The following is an 18,451-nucleotide window of genomic DNA, read 5'->3' as shown; positions in this document are numbered from 1 at the left end:
CCCAAAGCAACACAATATACTTTCTTCTCGAGTGCACATGGAACATTCTCCAAGACAGATCACATACTGGGTGATTGTAAGTCCTTCATAAGTATACAAGAATTGAGATCATACCATGCATACTTTCAGACCACAATGCTATGAAGCTTGAAATCAACCACAAGGAAAAGTCTGGAAAACCTCCCAAAGCATGGAGGTTAAAGAACACCCTACTAAAGAATGAGTGGGTCAACCAGGCAATTAGAGAAGAAATTAAAAAATATATGGAAACAAACGAAAATGAAAATACAACAATCCAAACGCCTTGGGATGCAGCGAAGGCAGTCCTGAGAGGAAAATACATTGCAATCCAGGCCTATCTCCAGAAACAAGAAAAATCCCAAATACAAAATCTAACAGCACACCTAAGGGAAATAGAAGCAGAGCAGCAAAGACACCCCAAACCCAGCAGAAGAAGAGAAATAATAAAGATCAGAACAGAAATAAAGAATACAGCGTCTAAAAAACTGTAGATCAGTTCAATGAAACCAAGAGTTGTTTTTTTGAAAAAATAAACAAAATTGATGAACCTCTAGCCAGGCTTCTCAAAAAGAAAAGGAAGAGGACCCAAATAGATAAAATCATGAATGAAGATGGAATTATTACAACCAATCCCTCAGAAATACAAGCAATTATCAGGAAATACTATGAAAAATTATATGCCAACAAATCGGACAACCTGGAAGAAATGGACAAATTCCTAAACACCCACACACTTCCAAAACTCAAACTGGAAGAAATAGAAAGCTTGAACAGACACATAAGCAGTGAAGAAATTGAATCAGTTATCAAAAATCTCCCAACAAATAAGAGTCCAGGACCAGATGGCTTCCCTGGGGAATTCTACCAGACATTTATAGCAGACATACTACCTATCCTTCTCAAGCTATTCCAAAAAATAGAAAAGGAAGGATAACTTCCAGACTCATTCTATGAAGCCAGCATTACTTTGATTCCTAAACCAGACAGAGACCCAGTAAAAAAAGAGAACTACAGGCCAATATCCCAGATGAATACAGGTGCAAACATTCTCAATAAGATACTAGCAAATCGAATTCAACAGCATATAAAAAGAATTATTCACCATGATCAAGTGGGAGTCATTACTGGGATGCAGGGCAGGTTCAACATTTCCAAATCAATCAATGTGATACATCATATTAATAAAAGAAATGATAAGAACCATAGGATCCTGTCAATCGATGCAGAAAAAGCATTTGACAAAATTCAGCATCCTTTGTGAATAAAAACCCTCAAGAAAGTCGGGATAGAAGGAACATACTTAAACATCATAAAAGTCATTTATGAAAAGCCCACAGCTAATATCATCCTTAATGGGGAAAAACTGAGAGCTTTTTCCCTGAGATCAGGAACACGACAAGGATGCCCACTCTCACCGCTGCTGTTTAACATAGTGCTGGAAGTTCTAGCATCAGCAATCAGACAACAAAAGGAAATCAAAGGCATCCAAATTGGCAAAGAAGAAGTCAAGCTTTCGCTTTTTGCAGATGACATGATATTATACATGGAAAATCCGATAGACTCCCCCAAAAGTCTACTAGGACTGATACATGAATTCAGCAAAGTTGCAGGATACAAAATCAATGTACAGAAATCAGTTACATTCTTATACACTAATAATGAAGCAACAGAAAGACAAATAAAGAAACTGATCCCATTCAGAATTGCACCAAGAAGCATAAAATACCTAGGAATAAATCTAACCAAAGATGTAAAAGATCTGTATGCTGAAAACTATAGAAAGCTTATGAAGGGAACTGAAGAAGATATAAAGAAATGGAAAAACATTCCATGCTCATGGGTTGGAAGAAAAAATATTGTTAAAATGTAAATACTACCCAAAGCTATCTACACATTCAATGCAATCCCAATCAAAATTGCACCAGCACTCTTCTCGAAACTAGAACAAGCAATCCTAAAATTTGTATGGAACCACAAAAGGCCCCGAATAGCCAAAGGAATTTTGAAGAAGAAGACCAAAGCAGGAGGCATCACAATCCCAGACTTTAGCCTCTACTACAAAGCTGTCATCATCAAGACAGCATGGTATTGGCACAAAAACAGACACATAGACCAATGGAATAGAATAGAAACCCCAGAACTAGACCCACAAACGTATGGCCAACTCATCTTTGACAAAGCAGGGAAGAACATCCAATGGAAAAAAGACAGCCTCTTTGACAAATGGTGCTGGGAGAACTGGACAGCAACATGCAGAAGGTTGAAACTAGACCACTTTCTCACACCATTCACAAAAATAAACTCAAAATGGATAAAGGACCTAAATGTGAGACAGGAAACCATCAAAACCTTAGAGGAGAAAGCAGGAAAAGACCTCTCTGACCTCAGCCGTAGCAATGTCTTACTCGACACATCCCCAAAGGCAAGGGAATTAAAAGCAAAAGTGAATTACTGGGACCTTATGAAGATAAAAAGCTTCTGCACAGCAAAGGAAACAACCAACAAAACTAAAAGGCAACCAACGGAATGGGAAAAGATATTTGCAAATGACATATCGGACAAGGGGCTAGTATCCAAAATCTATAAAGAGCTCACCAAACTCCACACCCAAAAAACAAATAACCCAGTGAAGAAATGGGCAGAAAACATGAATAGACACTTCTCTAAAGAAGACATCCAGATGGCCAATAGGCACATGAAAAGATGCTCAACGTCGCTCCTCATCAGGGAAACACAAATCAAAACCACACTCAGGTATCACCTCACGCCAGTCAGAGTGGCCAAAATGAACAAATCAGGAGACTCTAGATGCTGGAGAGGATGTGGAGAAACGGGAACCCTCTTGCACTGTTGGTGGGAATGCAAACTGGTGCAGCCACTCTGGAAAACAATGTGGAGTTTCCTCAAAAAATTAAAAATAGACCTACCCTATGACCCAGCAATAGCACTGCTAGGAATTTACCCAAGGGATACAGGAGTACTGATGCATAGGGCCACTTGTACCCCAATGTTTATAGCATCACTCTCAACAATAGCCAAATTGTGGAAAGAGCCTAAATGTCCATCAACTGATGAATAGATAAAGAAATGGTAGTTTATACACACAATGGAGTACTACGTGGCAATGAGACAGAATGAAATATGACCCTTTGTAACAACGTGGATGGAACTGGAGAGTGTGATGCTAAGTGAAATAAGCCATACAGAGAAAGACAGATACCATATGTTTTCACTCTTATGTGGATCCTGAGAAACTTAACAGAAACCCATGGGGGAGGAGAAGGAAAAAAAAGATGTTAGAGTGGGAAAAAGCATAAGAGCATAAGAAATGCTTAAAAACTGAGAACAAAGTGAGGGTTGATGGGGGGGTGGGAGGGAGGGGAGGGTAGGTGATGGGTATTGAAGAGGGCATCTTTTGGGATGAGCACTGGGTGTTGTATGGAAAATAATTTGACAATAAATTTTATATATTAAAATAAAAGAATTAGAGAAATCAGTGACTCATTAAAAAGGAACAACATCAGAATCATAGGGGTCCCAGAAGAGGAAGAGAGAGAGATAGGGGTAGAAAGGTTATGAGAGGAAATCATAGCAGAAAACTTTCCTAACCTGGGGAAAGACACAGACATCAAAATCCAGGAAGCACAGAGGACCCCCATTAGATTCAACAAAAACCGGCCATCAACAAGGCATATCATAGTCAAATTCACAAAATACTCAGGCAAGGAGAGAATCATGAAAGCAGCAAGGGAAAAAAAGTCCCTAACTTACAAGGGAAGACAGATGAGGTTTGCAGCAGACCTATCCACAGAAACTTAGCATGCCAGAAAGGAGTGACAGGATATATTCGGTGTGCTGAATCAGAAAAATATGCAGCCAAGAATTCTTTATCCAGCAAGGCTGTGATTCAAAATAGAAGGAGAGAGTAAAATTTCCCAGACAAAAATTAAAGGAGTTTGTGGCCACTAAAGCAGCCATGCAAGAAATTTTAAGGAGCACTCTCTGAGGGGAGAAAAGATGTGTGTGTATATATATATATATATATATATATATATATATATATATATACACACACACATATACATATGTATATATACATGTATATATATGTATATACATGTGTGTGTGTATATATATATATATATATATATATATATATATATATATATACCAAAAGCAGCAAAGATTAGAAAGGACCAGAGAACACCACCAGAATCTTGAAACTTGAACTCTACAAGCATCATAATGGCAATAAATTCATATTTTTCACTCTAAAAGTCACTCTAAATTTCAATGGATCAATGCTCCAATCAAAAGACACAGGGTAACAGAATGGATAAGAAAACAAGATCCATCTATATGCTGTTTACAAGAGACCCACTTTAGACCTAAAGACACCTTCAGATTGAAAATAAGGGGATGGAGAACCATCTATCATAATGGTCAACCAAAGAAAGCCGGAGTAGCCATACTTATATCAGACAATCTAGACTTTAAAATAAAGAGTGTATCAAGAGATGCAGAAGGGCATTATATCATAATCAAGGGGTCTATAGACCAAGAAGACCTAACAATTATAAACATTTATGCGCCAAATGTGAGAGCACCCAAATATATAAATCAATTAATCACAAACATAAAGAAACTCATCAATAGTAATACCATAATAGTAGGAGACTTCAACACCCCACTCACAGCAATGGACAGATCATCTAATCAAAAAATCAACAAGGAAACAACGACTTTGAATGACCACTGGACCAGATAGGTTTAACAGATATATTCAGAACATTTCATCCTAAAGCAGCAGAATATACATTCTTCTCCAGTGCACATGGAATGTTCTCCAAAATAAACCATATACTGGGACACAAATCAGCCCTAAGTAAGTATAAAAAGATTGAGATCATACGGTGCATATTTTCAGACCACAATGCTGTGAAACTCAAAATCAACCATGAGAAAAAATTTGGAAAGGTAACAAATACTTGGAGACTGAAGAACATCCTACTAAAGAATGAATAGGTTAATCAAGCAGTTAAAGAGGAAATCAAAAAGTATATGGAAGTCAATGAAAATGATAACACCACAACCCAAAACCTCTGGGACGCAGCAAAGGCGGTCATAAGAGGAAAGTATATAGCAATCCAGACCTTCCTAAAGAAGGAAGAAAGATCTCAGATACGCAACCTAACCTTACAGCCTTAAGGAGCTGTAAAAAGAACAACAAATAAAACCCAAAACCAGCAGAAGACAGGAAATAATAAAGATTAGAGCAGAAATTAATGCTATCGAAACCAAAAAAAAAAAAAACAAAAAACAAAAAAAAACAGTAGAACAGATCAAGGAAACCAGAAGCTGGTTCTTTGAAAGAATTAACAAAATTGATAAACCACTAGCCAGTTTGATCAAAAAGAAAAAGGAAAGGACCCAAATACATAAAATCAAGAATGAAAGAGGATAGATCACAACCAACACAGCAGAAATAAAATTAATAATAAGAGAGTATTATGAGCAATTATATGCCAATAAAATGGGCAATCCGGAAGAAATGGACAAATTCCTGGAAACATATACACTACCAAAACTGAAACAGGAAGAAATAGAAAATTTGAACAGACCCATAATCAGTAAGGAAATCGAATTAGTAATCAAAAATCTGCCAAAAAACAAGAGTCCAGGGCCAGATGGCTTTCCAGGGGAATTCTACCAAACATTTAAGGAAGAGTTAACACCTATTCTCTTGAAACTATTCCAAAAAATAGAAATGGAAGGAAAACTTCCAAACTCTTTCTATGAAACCAGCATTACCTTGATTCCAAAACCAGAGACCACACTAAAAAGGAGAATTATAGACCAATTTCCCTGATGAACATGGATGCAAATATCCTCAACAAGCTATTAGCCAACAGACCCCAACAATACATTAAAAAAAATTATTCACCACGACCAAGCAGGATTTTTACCTGGGATGCAGGGCTGGTTCAATATCCACATAACAATTAACGTGATTCATCACATCAATAAAAGAAAGGACAAGAACCATATTACCCTCTCAATAGATGCAGAGAAAGCATTCAACAAAATACAGCATCTTTTCTTGATAAAACCCTCAACAAAGTAGGCATAGAAGGAGCATACCTCGAGATCATAAAAGCCATATATGAATGACCCAACGCTAATATCATCCTCAATGGGGAAAAACTGAGAGCTTTCCCCCTAAGGTCAGGAACAAGACAGGGATGTCCATTGTCGCCACTGTTATTCAACATAGTATTGGAAGTCTTAGCCTCTGCAATCAGATGACACAAAGAAATAAAAGGCATCCAAATTGGCCAGGAGGAGGTCAAACTTTCACTCTTCACAGATGATATGATACTCTATATGGAAAACCCAAAAGACTCCATCAAAAAACTGCTAGAATTGATTCATGAATTCAGCAAAGTTGCAGGACATAAAATCAATGCACGGAAATCGGTTGCATTCCTATACACCAACAATGAAGCGACACAAAGAGAAATCAAGGAATTGATCCCATTTACAGTTGCACAAAAATACCATGAAATACCTACGAATAAATCTAACCAAAGGGGGGAAAAATCTATACACTGAAAACTATAGAAACCTTATGAAAGAAATTGAAGAAGACACAAAGAAATAGAAAAAGATTCCATGCTCCTGGATAGGAGAACAAATATTGTTAAAATGTTGATACTACCCAAAGCAATCTACATATTCAATGCAATCACTATCAAAGTAACACCAGCATTCTTCACAGAGCGAGAACAAATAATACTAAAATTTGTATGGAACCAGAAAAGATTCCAAATAGCCAAAGCGATCTTGAAAAAGAAAACCAAAGCAACAGTTATCACAACCCCAGACTTCAAGCTATACTACAAAGCTGTAATCATCAAGACAGTATGGTACTGGCACAAGAACAGACACTCAGATCAATGGAACAGAATAGAGAACCCAGAAATGGACCCACAAACGTATGTCCAACTAATCTTTGACAAAGCAGGAAAGAATATCCAATGGAATAAAGACAACCTTTTCAGCAAGTGGTGCTGGGAAAACTGGACAGCGACATGCAGAAGAGTGAACCTAGACCACCTTCTTACACCATACTCAAAAATAAACTCAAAATGGATGAAAGAACTCAATGTAAGACAGGAAACCATCAAAATCCTCGAGGAGAAAGCAGTCAAAAACCTCTTTGATCTAGGCCGCAGCAACTTCTTACTCAACACGTCTCCAGAGGCAAGGGAAACAAAAGCAAAAATGAGCTACTGGGAACTCATCAAAATAAAAGGCTTCTGCACAGCGAAGGAAACAATCAGCAAAATTAAAAGGCAACTGACAGAATGGGAGAAGATATTTGCAAATGACATACCAGATAAAGGGTTAGTATCCAAAAATCTATAAAGAACTTATCAAACTCAACACCCAAAAAACAAATAATCCACTGAAGAAATGGGCGAAAGACATTAATAGACACTTCTCCAAAGAAGACATCCAGATGGCTAACCGACACATGAAAAAATGCTCAACATCACTCATCATCAGGGAAATACAAATCAAAACCACAATGAGATATCACCTAAACCTGTCAGAATGGCTAACATTCACAACTCAGGCAACAACAGATGTTGGCGAGGATGCGGAGAAAGAGGATCTCTTTTGCATTGTTGACGGGACTGCAAGGTGGTGCAGCCACTCTGGAAAACAGTATGGAGGTTCCTCAAAAAACTAAAAATAGAACTACCCTATGACTCAGCAATTGCACTACTAGGCATTTATCCATGGGATACAGGTGTGCTGTTTCGAAGGGATACATGCACCCCCATGTTTATAGCAGCACTATCAACAATAGCCAAAGTTGGAAAGAGCCCAAATGTCCATCTATGGATGAATGGATAAAGAAGATGTAGTATATATATACAATAGAGTATTACACAGCAATCAAAAAGAATAAAATCTTGCCATTTGCAACTACGTGGATGGAACTGGAGGGTATTATGCTAAGTGAAATTAGTCAATCAGAGAAAGACAAAAATCATATGACTTCACTCATATGAGGACTTTAAGAGACAAAACAGATGAACATAAGAGAAGAGAAACAAAAATAATATAAAAACAAGGAGGGGGACAAAACAGAAGAGACTCATAAATATGGAGAACAAACTGAGGGTTACTGGAGGGGTTGTGGGAGGGGGGATGTGTTAAATGGGTAAGGGGCATTAAGGATTCTACTTCTGAAATCATTGTTGCACTATATGCTAACTAATTTGGATGTAAATTTTAAAAAATGAAAAATAAAATTAAAAAAATAAATAAATTGATATAACCACTTAAAAAAATAAACAGACTTATCATTTAGAAAAAAAAAAGAAATGAAAGTGCCAACATAGTAAAACATCTGGCAAAAATTAATGAGTATTAACCTGTAGGTAAATATGGCAGACTGAAAATAGGCACTTAATTTCAGTCACCCTTGAAATCCTACTAAAATGGCAATTTACACCTGGCAGTTTAGCAAAAGAATATAAGATAAACAAAAATGTGTTTAAACCAGCAAATCAAGGGGAGTTTAACAGTTTAAAAAAAGTTGATCAATGTAATTTGCCATGTTAAGAAGTTAAAGAAGAGAGGCGCCTGGGTGGCTCAGTTGGTTAAGCAGCTGACTCTTGATTTCTGCTCCGGTCATGATCTCACTGTTCATGGGATTGAGCCCCATGTGGGGTTCTGAACTGACAGTTAAGATCCTGCTTGGGATTCTCTTTCTCCCTCTCTTTTTGCCCTACCCTGATTTGCATGCTCTCTCTCTTTCTCTCTCTCTCTCAAAATAAATAAATAAACTTAAAAAAAGAAGTTAAAGAAGAAAAATTGTACAATCAGTTCAATAGATGTAGAAAAACATGTGATAAAATTCAACATACTTTCATAATTAAAAAGAAAAAGCTCAGGAAACTTAAAACACAAGGGATCATTTTTATAAAAAAATAAATAAAAATCAATCTTAACCCACAAGGAAACATAATTTTTAATGCAGAGACACTGAAAGTTATCTTTTTGATGTAAGTAACAAAATAAGGATGACTCTGTCCCATTTCTTGTCAACATTGCCCTAGAGGTCCTAGCCAAAACTATAAAGCAAAATGAAGAAATATAATGTATAAGGGTTAAACACAAAATACAACTGTCATTATTTGCAAGTGTTATGATTGTGTTCCTAGAAATACAAAAATAATCTAGTGATAATTAATTCAGTTTAGCATGGTTGCTAGATACAACATCAATATAAAATTTATTTCTATATATGAGCAACAAACATTTAAAAAACAAAAGTTAAAATAATATGCCATTTATTATATTATCAAAATTTAAGTAATTAGGAATAATTATAGCCTAAGATTTGTAAGGCGTATATGGCAAAAGACTATGAAATTTTAATAAAGAAAGTTAAAGGAGACCTAAACAAGTACAGAGACTAAGCACATGGATTTGGGGGCTCTCTATTATTAAGTAACAGTTCTCCACAAATGTATCTACAATTTCAATGCAATTGAATAAAAATCTCAATAGGTCTGAAGAAATAATAACAAGCCAATTCTATAAAAAATATATATAATACAAAAAAAAAAAACCCAAGACTAGAATACACAAGAAACAATTATAGTAAGGACTTTGGCTCTACCAAAAATAAAGATGTTAAAGTACAGCACTTAAAAGAAGGTAGTGGAGAAAGAATGAAATCTGGCCATTTGTAGCAATGTGGATGGAACTGGAGAGTGTCATGCTAAGTGAAATAAGCCAGAGAAAGACAGATACCATATGTTTTCACTCATATTTGGATCCTAAGAAACTTAACAGAAAACCATGGGGGAGGGGATGGGGGAAAAAAAAGTTACAGAGAGGGAAGAAGGCAAACCATAAGAGACTCTTAAATACTGAGAACAAACTGAGGGTTGATGAGGGGTACAGGGGAGGGGAAAGTGGGTGGTGGACATTAAGGAAGGCACCTGTTGGGATGAGCACTGGGTGTTGTATGGAAATCAATTTGACAATACATTATATTTAAAAAAATAAAAATAAATAAAAAAAATAAAAGAAGGTAGTGGTGCAAGGACAGGCCAATAGACAAATCAAATAAAATATGTGTGCTCCAGAAACCGACCTACACGTATATGGGTACTTGACTTATGACAAGTCGTAATAATAATGTAGAGTAGTTAGAAGTGGGTGGTCTTTTCAGTACATAATGACAGGAACGTTGAGCATCCTTTTGGGGAAAAATGATATTGGAACACTTACTATGCAACGAAATCAAAATCAATTCCACCTAGCTCAGGGCACTGAATAGGAAAGGCAAAATAATAAACCCTTTTAGAAGATAATATAGGTGAATATTTTCAGAACTTCAGGGTAAGGATATAGTCCCAAACAAAACACACAAAAAAGTATAAGGCTAATATTAATAAAAAATATTAATAAATTTGACAAAATTTAAACTAAATACTTCTGTTCATGAAATTACACCACCAAAATAAACAATGACACTTCAGGAGTAATGAATGCCCTTTGTATCTAGATTGTAATCTCATTATACTATTTCTCCAAAAAGAGAACCAAAGCACCTTTTAGTGATGGCAGTTCCAAATCTGTAACACCAAATGTACAGGATGAATCAGAGATATCTTGTCCAGCCTGAAAGCAAGAAAGCTATCAATGGCTACTAGTGTCATACTGAAAGAACACAGGAGCCAATTAGAAGGGGCTCATACTAACCAAAGATGGGACAACTTAAGCATCTAAAAAAATAATGGCTCCAATGAATTGAAGTATATCAAATATATACAAATCCATTTTTCATAATGATAGTCCAAAAATAAAAACTCAAAAATAAAAACTCAAATCTAAGAATTACTATGAGTGGGAAAAACTGGCATTATGTGCCTCCAAACATGATGGAGAGGATCTATATAGCATTACACCTATATACTGACAACAGAGATTTGGAAATTGACATTAAAGAGGATTACCACTTATGACAGCAAAAAAATAACAAATACTTATGGTGACCTTGGGTTAAGTGGAGATTTCTTAGATATGATGCCAAAAACAATTCATAACAAATTCATAAATTGGACTTCAACAAAATTTAAAACTTTTGCTCTGTAAAAATATACCATTTTTCTTTAAATGAAAGAATGAAAATTAAATAAAAGAATGAGAATGAAAAGGCAAGAGACATACTGGGAAAAATGTTTGCAAAGCATATATCTGATAAAAGACTTGAATCCAGATTATATAAAGAACACTCAAAGCTCAGCTATAAGATAAAAATACAAGACAATTAAAAATTAGGTAAAAGATTTAATCAGATATTTCACCAAAGAAGATCTATAAAGGACACATGAAAATGAGTTCAATATCATTGGTCATTAGGGAAATGCAAATTAAAAGCACAATGAGGTTCCACTAGAATGGCTAAAACTTAAAAGACAGACTTTATGAGTGTGGGTGGGATGTAGAAAACTGAAACTTTCATACACTGCTGGTCTGCATGTAAAATGGCACAACCACATTGAAAAACGTTTTGGCAGTTTCTTTAAAAGTTAAACATATACCGCTTCTGCCAATGTGTTATTCTCGTGGTGGTGGTGGATCACCCTTTGCCTGGCAAAATGGACACTGAGGCCATGAGCAGATACACCAACCCAATGAACTTTGGTTGTCCTCTCCCGTCTGACTGTGGTGCTGTTGACCATTGGCATGTTCTTCACTGCCTGGTTCTTCATTTATGAGGTTACCTCCACTAAGTACATTTATCTACAAACAGCTTCTCATCTACTTGGTGGCCTTGATATTCATGGGCTTTGGAGTCCTCTTCCTGTTGCTCTGGGTTGTCATCTATGTATGGGCTCCCAATGGTTCCAACCAGGTGGCTTCACTGAATATCTGCTTTTGCAAATTAATTTTTTTACTATTGCTGGAAGTGTCCCATTTGCTGCTCACAATAAAGGCAGATGTGTGACCAAAAAAAAAAAAAAAAAAAAAAAAGTTAAACTATACCTCTAATACTATCCAGTCATTTAATTCCTAGGTATTTACCCAAGAGAAAGGGAGATACATGTCCACACAAAGACTTGCACATGAAGCATATGGCTTTATTTTTAATAGCCAAAACGTGGAAACAACTCAAATGTCTATCAGCAGATGAATAGATAAATTGTGGTATATCCATACAATGGAAGGCTCAGCAATAACAGGGCAGGAACTAGTGATATAACAACATGAATGAATCTTAAATTACTTATGCTGAATGAAAGAATCACTGTGTGATTCCATTTACATAAAATTCTAGAAAATTCAAACTCATTTATAGAGATACATAGAAGATCAGTGGTCACGTAGGAAGAGTAAAGTGGAGGGATTAACAAGGGTCATAAGGCTGGTCACAGGCCCGTTGCATGGTGTCAGAGCACCAGTAAAATGATGACAGCGTAAAAGTGGGAGAGGAACGAGCAGCAGTGATGGGATTGCATAAAAGAAATTGATCAATTGGGTAAATCTGTTAAGGATAATGGAATCAGTTTTCTGTTGGGAGAAAGGGAGTAAATGTGTGGAAAGAAGGAAAACTAGAATGAACCTTGTGGTGCTAAAATAAAATTAGAGTTGTCACTGTAGATTCATAGTTTTCAACACATAGATTGATAGGTAAATATAGATGTAAATGTGTATTGTTATATGTGAATATATTTTATTTTATTATTTTATTTTGTTTATTTAAATCCAAATTAGTTAACATATAGTATAATAATGGTTTTAGGAGTAGAATTTAGTGATTTATCACTTACATATAACAGTGCTTATCCCAAGTGCCCTTCTTAATGTCCATCACCCATTTAACCCATCCCCCCATCTAACACCCCTCCAGCAACCATCAGTTTGTTCTCTGTATTTAAGAGTCTCTTAGGGTTTGTCTCTCTGTTTTATGATATGTTAAATAAGCCAGTCAGAGAAAGACAAATATCATATGATTTCACTCATATGTAGAATTTAAGAAACTAAACAGATGAACATAGGGGAAGGGAAGGGAAGGGAAAATAAGATAAAAACAGAGAATGAATATTATATATATATGATATATATGCATATATACATACATATATACATATAAATGTATACATACACATACATATATTCTCTAACTATGTCCACTAAGAGAACATTTGAGCAGTAATACCTTCAAAAGCAATAAGCACATCTAGTATCCAGATCTTATTCTCTAAATCCACTAAGTGGAATTTTGGAATTAAATTTCTTGGAGAAATAGTCAGTTTCAAGATAAGGTCAGGAAAAGTAAAACATGATCCTGGAATATTCTTTCTTTTTGTGCCAGAAAATAAGGAATGGCTTAAAGAATGATGGTGATATGTCAAAATGGCAAAGACCTGTCTTGAAGGGACTATCCCACACATCTGGGATGATTTAAGCATCACAATAAATCATATGTTAAAGCACTATAATCCTTTGAATAAAATTGGAAACCATGACTCAACATAAATTTAAAAATTAATAAGCTGAGTTTCATAAGATATTTAAATGAGGTACTTCAATATCATCAAAGAATCTCCCCACAAAATATCTGTTAATTATAAAGGACAAAAGAGTAAATTTGCAGCTGAGAAGGCTAGCAAACTTAACTACCTTAATCAAGTGATCAAAACTAACAACATCAATAACAGAACAAATAGAAACTATATGCCACCTGGTAGAATGCAATGAAAAGAACATAACATCACTTTTTTTTAATTTTTAAAAAATCTTTATTTTTGAGAGAGAGATAGAGAGACAGAGTGCGAGCAGGGGAGGGGCAGAGGGAGAGGAAGACACAGAATCCGAAGCAGGCTGCAGGCTCTGAGTTGTCAGCACTGAGCTCAATGTGGGGCTTGAACCCACTAACGGGGAGATCATGACCTGAGCTGATGTCGGACGCTTAACCAACTGAGCCACCCAGGCGCCCCATGAACATAACATCACTTTTATAATTTTCTTGGCAAAGATGCATAAAGTAAATCTAATCAAGAGTAAATATCAGATAAGCTTAAATGGAACGACATTTTACAAAATAATTGACCTATAATCTGCAAAAGCTTCATGGTTATGACAGTCAAAGAAAATTGGAGGAACTGTTTTAAATTGAATTGAAGAAGCCTCAAGAGTGTGTGATTCTGAACTGGAGGTTTTGAATTTTGGAATTGCAAATTAGGGAGTAGGTATAAAAGACAGTATTGAGACAATGTGCAAAACTTGAATGGAATCTAAGGATTAGATGGTATGGTACCAATGCTAATTTCCTGCTTTTGATAGTTGTATTGAGGTTATACAATAGAATGTTCTTGTTTATAAGAAACACATACTAATCTACTCCTGAAATCACTGGTTCACTATATGCTAACTAATTTGGATGTAAATTTTTAAAAATAAAAAATAAAATTAAAAAAAATAAATTTTTAAAGAAAAAAAAAAAGAAACACATACTAAAGTATCCCAGAAGTAAGGGGCATTATGGAGAATTATATGGGACATATTAGCAGTTTATTCTCGTATAGTGTAAAAAAAAATATGTACCATATTTTCAACTTTTCTATAAATTTATTTCAGAGAAATTTCATTTTTTTTAACGTTTATTTATTTTTGAGACAGAGAGAGACAGAGCATGAACAGGGGAGGGGCAAGAGAGAGGGAGACACAGAATCTGAAACGGGCCCCAGGCTCTGAGCTGTCAGCACAGAGCCCAACGCGGGGCTCGAACTCACGGACCGTGAGATCATGACCTGAGCTGAAGTCTGATGCTTAACCGACTGAGCCACCCAGGCGCCCCAATTTCAGAGAAATTTTAAATGGAAAATTAAAGTCAGGCACTATATGTATGTGTGTGTGTGTATGTGTGTGTGTGTGTGTGTGTATATATATATATATATATAATATAAATACATATATTGTGGGTGTGATTTAATTTATCTAAAGTTAAAAAACAGACAAAACTATTTGTTTGGGGATGTATAATTTGGTGGCAAAACTAAAATGAAAACCAAGAAAATTAATACACAAAAGTTAGGTTAGTGGTTACCACTAATGGCATGGGAGAGGATGATGATTGAGAAGGGAAATGCTTGGAGCTTCTTGGGTGCTGGGAATCTTGTACTATTTGACCTAGGTGATAGTTAAACACACGTTCATTTTACAAATATTCATTAAATTGTACACTTATGTTTTATGCACTTTCCTGTAAGTTTGTTGTATTTCATAGTATAAAATTGTGAAAAGGAATTTTAAGAAAGAAAACAAAATGAGACAATCACTTATCTGAACCCTTTGGGGAAGGATATATTTCAAATTTTAGATTTTTTCAGATTTTAGAAATATGGTGGATAGATATATTTTCTATAACTCCCCAAGTGGATCACTTGCTATAATCACTATAATCAAACACATCAAAATTTCTTCAACAAAGCATCTAAATAATCACACCAGGTAGCATAAGTAAGATAGCATAAGTAAGCATAAGTAAGGTAGCATAAGCAGATATGTTCAAATCAGATGTTGCTGTCAAATGAATTTTCTGCCAATGTAAAATTTTGTTTTATTTTGTTTTGGTTTTGGTCTTCAGAGCTTTTTGAATTTTGAAATTGTAAATTAAGGATTGTAGAGGTGTATTAACTTTATAAAATGTACAGAAAAGGAATAGAAATAATCATATGCTATGCAGTGTAGCTATGAAAAGCACTTATATACTAAATGACATGCATAAACAGTGAAAATTATTCAACTGAAAACAATGGTATAACCATATTGCAAGATTGTACTGGGAAGTACACATTAATAATATAACTTTTATTTCCTGAAAATTGCTAGTCTGTATGTATGTAAAGAGAGATAAATCCCTACATAGATACCGCCTAAAACTGAAAAAAGAGGCAGCAATACAGGCATTATTTAGCAACATAGAGTTAAACACCAAGACATTCTAAAAAAGGTAAAAATGATTGTTTCTACATTCTGGAAAATGGGAGAGTGGTAAAAGAGAATCATAACTCTGTTACTTTTCATAAGCCTCAACGGTTTTATTTGGCTCTTTAAATTGTGTGGAAGAGGGGCGCCTGGGTGGCTTGGTTGGTTAAGCGTCCGACTTCAGCTCAGCTCATGATCTCACGGTCTGTGAGTTCGAGCCCCGTGTCGGGCTCTGTGCTGACAGCTCAGAGCCTGGAGCCTGTTTCAGATTCTGTGTCTCCCTCTCTCTCTGCCCCTCCCCTGTTCATTCTCTGTCTCTCTCTGTCTCAAAAATAAATGTTAAAAAAAAATTAAAAAAAAATAAATTGTGTGGAAGAAATATGTAAACCTTTTTAAAAAAGTAATTGTTAAGTACCTAGTATGTTCAGGATACTGTACATAAGTAAGATATAAAAACCATTCTCAAAGTATTCTATTTCGGGTCAGCCATGTATCCATAAATAAAATGACCAGGACTACCAAATGTATATGATAACAGTCATTGGAGGTTTAGCCAACAGCAGTTCAGAAGAGGGCAGAGAATGATTATTAAAGGAGTATGCCTGAGATGAGACTTAAAAATGGGTAGAATCAATATTTGTGCTCATGTTACACCCTTGCTAACAAAAGGGCTTCCACTCTGGTCTGAGATTTGGATATCTGAAATGAAGACTTGGGGAAATGATATTGTTGATGGGGTCTTCAATTGGCAAAGAAATGGAAATGCCATTAAATAAAAGCCAAAAGGAAGGCAAAGAATCACAACAAAACAAAAGTATATCTTTCTAACATTAATTCCAGAAATAGGTGGTTTCCACTTCATTCTACTAGAACAGTGGTTCCCAACTGGGGGCTATTTTGTTGCCTTGAGTATATCTGACAATGTCTAAAGATGTTTTTCAGTGGAGAAGTGCTACTGGCAAAGTGGGTAAAGGCCAGAGATGCTACTAAACATCCTACAATGCACAGACAGCACGCACAACAGAGAATTATCCCATGCAAAATGCCTGCAATGCTGAGATTGAGAAACTTTGTCCTAGATCATCCAATCCTGTTCCCTGTGCAGAGGTGGCCTTAGAAAGAGGGGAACAGGAATTGGCACAGGTATTATATCTTAAAAGATTCCAGGAAAACCTCCTAAGCACACTTGTCTCCACGGGTTGATTACTGGTACTCTAAAGTTTACCATTAAAAGTATCCCTTTGGGTTAAAATATTGCATATCTGGAAGTTCCCAATTAAAAGGAAGAAGTAACCCACTAAAGCAGCAATATCAAATGAGTTTCATCTTAACACTGAATCTGACCAACTGGAAGGGGTTACCAAGAATACTATGTTAAAAAGATTCTGAAGACTCATTTGGGTTCTGTATAGGAAAGGACCATGGCTGACTCATGATATGTAAACAGACACAGGAGAATGAGTGGGGACATGTCCTACATGTTTGCCTTTAACATCTTCTATTGAGTTCAATTATCAGGTCTGTTTTTCAGCTTTGTAGGGAATCATTGGAGAAATAAAATTCTTGACTGCAAAATTAAAGACGAGTATGGTAGATGAAAGACTCTAGAAAGATGTTCATGCCCTAATTTCCAGAACCTGTGAATAAGTTATGTTACACAGCAAGAGAGAGTGAAGACGAAAGAAGGAATTAAGGCTGACCTCAAAATAGGGAAATTATCCTGGGTTATTCAGGTGGGCCCAAAGTGATCACAGACATAAAAATTGAAAGTAAAAGGAGGAAAGTAAGAGAGTGAAATATGATGACAAAAGCAAAGTCAGAGAGATATATAAGAGAAAGCCTCCACCAGCCACTGCTGGCTTTGAAGATGGAAGGGAGCCATAGGCCATGAGGAAAGCACGGAAAAAGCAAGAAAATGGATCCTCTCCTAAAATCTCCAGGAAGGAATGCAGCCCTGCTGACACCCTGATTTTAACCCAATGACACCATTTCAGACTTCTGACCTTCAGGACTGTCTGATAATAAATTTGTGCTGTTTTAAGCCCTAAGATTATGGTAACTTGTTGAAACAACAGTAAACTAATGTAGTGGGGAAGCAAAAAAATTGGGGAGAATTATCATTAGCAATATTGGGCCAAATAGGGAAAACCAAAGTAGGGCTTCAACGTGGTGAACTTTGAGCCTCTAGAGGGTAGCAGTATAGTTCTGAGAACTGGCAGATAGGACTGATAGACCCCAAGGGGAAAGGGTCCTGAGCAAAAACAGTTTATGACAAACCTGACTTCTTAATTGTGTTCCTAAATACAAGGTCCCCAGGAAAAGATGGGAGTAGAGCAGGTTTTCCTTGTAGAGTCTGGCAGGTAGATTCCTGAAGGAGAAGTAGAGACTTGCTGAATAGCCCAAGGGA

At 36.0% G+C, this 18,451-nt stretch overlaps 1 pseudogene; it reads left to right on the top strand.

The window, feature by feature from the left end:
- Window positions 1-11,711: 11,711 nt before the first annotated feature.
- LOC101099327 lies at window positions 11,712-12,061 on the top strand (annotated as a pseudogene).
- The last annotated feature ends 6,390 nt before the right edge of the window (window positions 12,062-18,451 follow it).

This window comes from Felis catus, chromosome D2 (genome assembly GCF_018350175.1).
Source record: "Felis catus isolate Fca126 chromosome D2, F.catus_Fca126_mat1.0, whole genome shotgun sequence".
NCBI lineage: Eukaryota > Metazoa > Chordata > Mammalia > Carnivora > Felidae > Felis > Felis catus.
Note: the sequence above shows the minus strand (reverse complement) of the source record. Positions and strands in the feature narration are given on the sequence as shown.